This window comes from Trachurus trachurus (assembly GCF_905171665.1).
Source record: "Trachurus trachurus genome assembly, chromosome: 21".
Taxonomy (NCBI): Eukaryota; Metazoa; Chordata; class Actinopteri; order Carangiformes; family Carangidae; genus Trachurus; species Trachurus trachurus.
This window is the reverse complement of record NC_139899.1, coordinates 28,258,934-28,264,933: the sequence shown is the minus strand read 5'-3', so window position 1 is coordinate 28,264,933 and position 6,000 is coordinate 28,258,934.

The window sequence follows — 6,000 nt, the reverse complement described above, 5'->3', positions numbered from 1 at the left end:
GATGTATAGGAGAAACCAATCACTTAAACTGCCCTTTTAAAATAATTATTTGGAGACTTACATTATCATTTTAGAAGCCCCAAAAAAAGTTTGTTATTTTTTTCCCCCAAATCGTCTGCTTCTCCTTGGCAACTCTGGATGAAACAGGAAATCAGGCACAAGTGCCAGAAAAAACTTCCATTGTATTTGATTGGCTCATATTTCTATTATGGCTGTAAAACAATTGCCATCTAATTTTAGATTTTATTTGCTGGGTTCAGCAGAAGTGGGCCACTTTTTTTTTGGCAAATGCCCTAGTTGCATGTTATATCGTTTTTCTGAAACAATACAACATGCTGGTATTTTTTAACCATAAGATAACCGTCTTATTTACAATGATGATCTACATGACATCAACAAAAGCATATTTTATTCTGTTGACCCCAATATTTTTTCATCTGGTAAGAATGTACCCAAATTATTATCAGAAATGTACACAGATGACACCTGGTTCAAGGCAAACAAATTGTCACTTATTATAATATAAAGAAAAGCCCATACATATTATTTACTCAAGCAACAAACTCTCTTCCTAATGTCTATATTGAGGATAACATCTTGAAAGTGGCAGTTAAATCCAACATGCGCAATTACTTTATTAACCCCCAATGGGAAATTTATTTGTCTGGCAGCTCATCAACCGTTTGCAGAAGAATAAAAAAGTACATAAACAATAAAATGGTCTCATAAAAGACAAAATGTGGAAAAAGATAAGGCTTCGCTTCAATGTCCTTCTGCAATACAAACCCTACTCTTATTTTGAAGTTCAACACGCTCCACTTCCGGAACACCCGCAGATACCTGAATCCACCTTGATTGTGCCCGGCCGTCCTGCACGAGAACGACCGACAAACTGCGAGTGGTTGCCAGATCCACACTGTTATTATCCCCCACTCACTGTCCTTCACACTAAACATAATTAATAAGTCAGTGACAATAAAGATTAATTCAAAAATGTTTTTATTTAATCTATCCAGTGTAATTTATCTACTTTGATAATCTATTGTACAATGAGGTAAAAGATGTGATGACCATTGTTTATAATATCACAGTAAAAGGCATAAATGTGACATGAAAAGGCACAACTTCAGTCAGTGACAACAGCAATTATACAACTCAAATACTATGGAGATGATGTTAACAAATTCTCTTTGGGCTCCCAGGTGTTTTTCCACCGTTCTCCACTGAAACAGACAAAGACACAACAACATTAGTATCATACAGGGACATCTCCTTTTCAACACAGACTCTGCAGACTCATCCTTATGAATGAAAACAGTGACATCTGCTGTTTTCTCAGCATCAAATTCACATTTACATTTATATCTAATATGATTTTTCATGCTACAGAAACCTGCATTAGGTAGGTATCAATAATATCAGCAGTTATGAGGTGAATTATAGATACAATATTCAGCAGCACACTCACCATCCAGAGCAGGGATACCACTGCACCAGCACCTCAGCTTGGCCCTGAGTCCACACACAAACACACACATATGCTTTAGATATAATAATGCACACGTTTTGTTTTTAATCAATTTCTAAAATGAGCTGACAAAAGCTGAAGCTGAAGCCTGCAGCTTTTAGATCAATTTTTGGTATATTTGTTTTGGATTTCTATACTTGAGGGGGGAAAATGAATATGTTTTTTGTCTGTTTATCTTTAAATCATATGAACATATGAAGAGTTCATTTGCAAAAGCAGATAACTCCGTTTTTTTTAATTATTAATTACACCAGTTGATATCAGTCAAACCAAAGTTGAGTGGCTTTGACCAAGGAGATGAGATGTACAAAAACAGATGTAACTCAAAAAAATAAAGCTTTATTGAAAACAACACTATGTAAAGAATAATTCAAAAGCATCAGCTCATTTTTTTAAAAATGGCACTTATCTGCTTTTGCAAATGAACTCTTCATATATTGTTGTTTATCAAAGTGTGTATTTGATTCTACAAGTTGAAAAAGACTAAACTAAACTAAACTAAACTAAACTAAGATCTACAGCTTTACATCAGAGTGGAAACAAACAGTAACAGTGAAGTAGGACAAACTGAGTTAACACACAAAGTGTTGCAGGTGACAAATGTTAATAAAGTTTTGATATTATTATTATAAACCGATAAATTCTGTGTTTTTCTCTCCGGATCACAAACCTCTGTGATTCGCTCTCCCAGTATTGTTCTGTAGGGGAAGCTGGTGGAGCGCTGGTGAACGGGACACTCTGAACAACACAAACAGAAGCAACGTTAATGATTATTAGTGAAGTTAATTAGTTAATAATCAGCTGACGTGGTGTCTGAACCAACATGGAGCCTGAAGGTCAAAGGTCAAAGCAGCATCACAGACATGAACACAACAGGAACCTGCTCCTCTGATGTTACAGCAGTAGGTTTGTTACCTTTAATTGTCGGTGCAAGCTATTTTTAGAACGGCGGAGCAGAGCCGCGAGCTGCTCAGAGCTACGCTACGGAGGCTCATGGGATTAATCTTGGTTTCCCTCATCAAACTCATCAAATACACAATCCAACAACTCCACAACGCTCTGCTGGACAAGTTGTGACCTGCACATTCACCACACTATGAGATAATAACAGAACGTTACCAGACAGAGTTGTTTTAGAGGGAAATTCATGCAAAACCGCTGATGCGCGTTCCCGTCGGGGGCAGTTTTTCATCAAGCAGTCTCTGTATTTCCCTCTAAAACAACTCTGTCTGGTAACGTTCTGTTATTATCTCATAGCGTGGTGAATGTGCAGGTCACAACTTGTCCACCAGAGCGTTGTGGAGTTGTTGGATTGTGTATTTGATGAGTTTGATGAGGGAAACCAAGAAATCCCATGAGCCTCCGTAGCGTAGCTCTGAGCAGCTCACAGCTCTGCTCCTCCGTTCTAAAAATAGCTTGCACCGACAATTAAAGGTAACGAACCTACTGCTATGACTATAGGGATTATGACAATGGGCCAATTTGCCAAAATGTTGAACTATCCCTTTAAACAGCCAAACCTCAGTCTGGTCCTATTGATGCTGCAAGATGAGTCGATGTAAACACACAAACGTACCGGTGGGGTCTCGTCTCCGTGTGGGAGAGTCCGACGAGTCCGAGGGAGCGGGCGAAGGAGCCGGAGAGGAGAGGGTGGTGGGTGACGGGGGAGAAACCAGGGGGGAGGGAACTGGAGGGGTGAGACGGGAGGACGAGGAGGAGACAGGACGGGTTAATGGAGAGGAGGAGGAGTAGGAGGAGGAGGAGGAGGAGGAGGAGGAGGGAAGAGGAGGGATGTCAGAAGAGGAGGAGGAGGAGGAGGCTGGAGAGATGATGGAGGCAAAGTCAGAGCTGAGCTGTGGACGGATCAGAGGGGGGGCCATGGACCCAGATCCTGGGTCAGCGGTGATGGCAGCAGCAGCAGGAGGAGCAGCAGGAGCAGGAAGCGGAGGAGGAGGAGGAAGAGGAGCAGCAGGAGGAAGAGCAGCAGCAGCAGGAGGAGCAGCAGGAGGAGGAGGAGGAGCAGCAGCAGCAGGAGGAGCAGGAGGAGCAGGAGGCTCAACAGTGTCGGGTGGAGGTCTCTTTCTCTGTCCCGACTTCCCTACGGCTCCAGATGTCAGAGCCACTGGGAGAAGAGACAAAGAAACAGTTTAATCCATCAATCAAACTTTATTTGTAGGGCGCTTTTCAAACAGGAAGCAGCTTTACATGATCAAAAATAAGAAACATTTACACACACAGACACACACCAAAAAATTAAAACAGTTAGGAATTAAAAAACACTGAGGAAACGCTCTCTTACACTCAACAACCTGCAGTGGGGAAAACACCAGAGAGCGGATAAAAAACTAAGATAAAATAGGTGAATGGAATAGAATAAAGTAAATAATAAATAAATGAATAAAATAAAATAAATATATGTATAATTCAGGGGAATAAAAAAATACTGCATAAAAAATGGAAATAGGTGCATAAGTTACAGGCTGCTAATTGTGTCATAATGTCTAGAAATAGGCTGGAAATAACGGTCCATTGCAGAGGACTTGGTGGAGAAACATTCTGGCCTTTCCCAAAAAATGTAAAGAAAAGCATGTGTAATCTTTTGCCTTTATGAAAAACATGATATTACTGTGAAATTGACTGTTATTTCTAGACATTATGATGCAGTTACTTGTTATTTATTGGCTATTTCTTGACATTATCACGTAATTAGTGGCCTGTAAATTAAAGGGTTACCATAAAATTCATTATTAACAGACATCAGAGTGTCCATGATGCTGCGTCACGTCACGTTACCGTTGAGCAGACTCTCATAAATCCTCTGGATGGTGCTGATGGCTTCCTCTCTGCCCTCGCAGCTTATCTGCCACGGACAGAAACACTCGGCCGAGAAGCCCTTGGAGGTTCTCCGGGCCAGAAGCAGCATCGGGTGTCGCTCCAGGAGATCCCACTTGTGGATCTGGAAACGACATCGAGGAGAGAAAACGGATATTAGTGATACTAAATCAGACAGACAATGAAGTCTTTTTTATAAATAATTTATAAAATAAAATAAAATTGGAATTAAAAATGTAAAATATATGTGACGTCATCTTCTTATTCCTTATCGTTCAGTATTTTTATAACTGACACGTGACATAAACAAGGATGAAACATCAACAAACAGCAGCAGCAGCAGCAGCAACAACAGCAGCTCCCTCTAGCGGCTCAATGACGTCATGTCCTTCTTTTCAGAGAAATGTATCATTTATTATTTATCCTTCATATAATTTTATTTATATTGTTTTACTATATTAAAACAATATAACTGCGACTTTGAGGCCGACATGTAGGTGCACTGTGCATGTAACTTACAAATTGATTGATTTAAGAGGAATAAAACAGCAGAAAGTGCATTCAGAATGGCATGTATAACTGAATGTAACTGCGTGGGAGATGTGTTATGAGCTTTTATTTGTTAACATTATGTGAAATTATTCTTATTCAGGGTTCCTACAGCTTAAGCCAAGTTCAATTTAAGACTTTTTTAGACTTTTTTAAAGCCACTTGAAATTAAATTTAAGACCGACTTCATAATAAACACAAATGCAGAAAAAAGAAAAAAAAACACCACATCAATTACATAGGGTTAGGGACAATTTTACCCACTTTCCTATGTGATCCAAGGTAAAGTGACTGCTACATGAACATTGGATTGTGTCTCTTTCCAGCTGTTCTTTCAAAATAAATGCATAAAAAGTCTGAAAAAAACAAACACTGACTCGGGAGCGGGAGGCGGCCGCCACTAAAACTTTTCTATGTCAGATTGTTACCAATTATTTTGAGATTTGAGACTAATTACAACCATAAAATACCACTTACCATGTGTTAACATTTTTAAGACCTTTGAAAATTTGATTTAAGACATTTTAATGCCAATTAAGGCCTTGTTTTTAGATTAATGAATTCAATGCCTTTTAAGACTTTTTAAGGATCTGTAAGAACCCTGTTATTTAAAAGGGGATATGAACTAAACTTTTATTAAATCATCATCATCGCCCTGTTTGCTTTAAAAAACAAAAAACAAATGTCACATCATATTATTATCACCAGCAGCAGCAGACAGCGACCCACCAGTAGATCTGTGGCGTCGTACACTTTGCTGACGCTGCTGTACTTCTTCTGCCGCTCCTTCCAGCCGTGGGACAGTTTCCTCTTGGTGTCCTCCAGCCTCTGTTTGTACGGCTGCTTGGCGCCGCAGAGAGCGCACGTCTTACTGGCCACGCCGATTTTCCTCTTGCACACGAGGCATTCCTTCTGAGTCGACATCTACAGCAGCAGGAGGAGGAGGAGGAGGAGGAGGAGATGTGTTGTTATCACAGGAGGAAGGAGCTGGTTTTCTCAGCTGTGGAGGACGTCAGAGGTCAAACACTGTGGGAATCGGTGAATAATAATAATAAAACCTGCTGATAAAAACACGTGTTAGGTGTCGTATC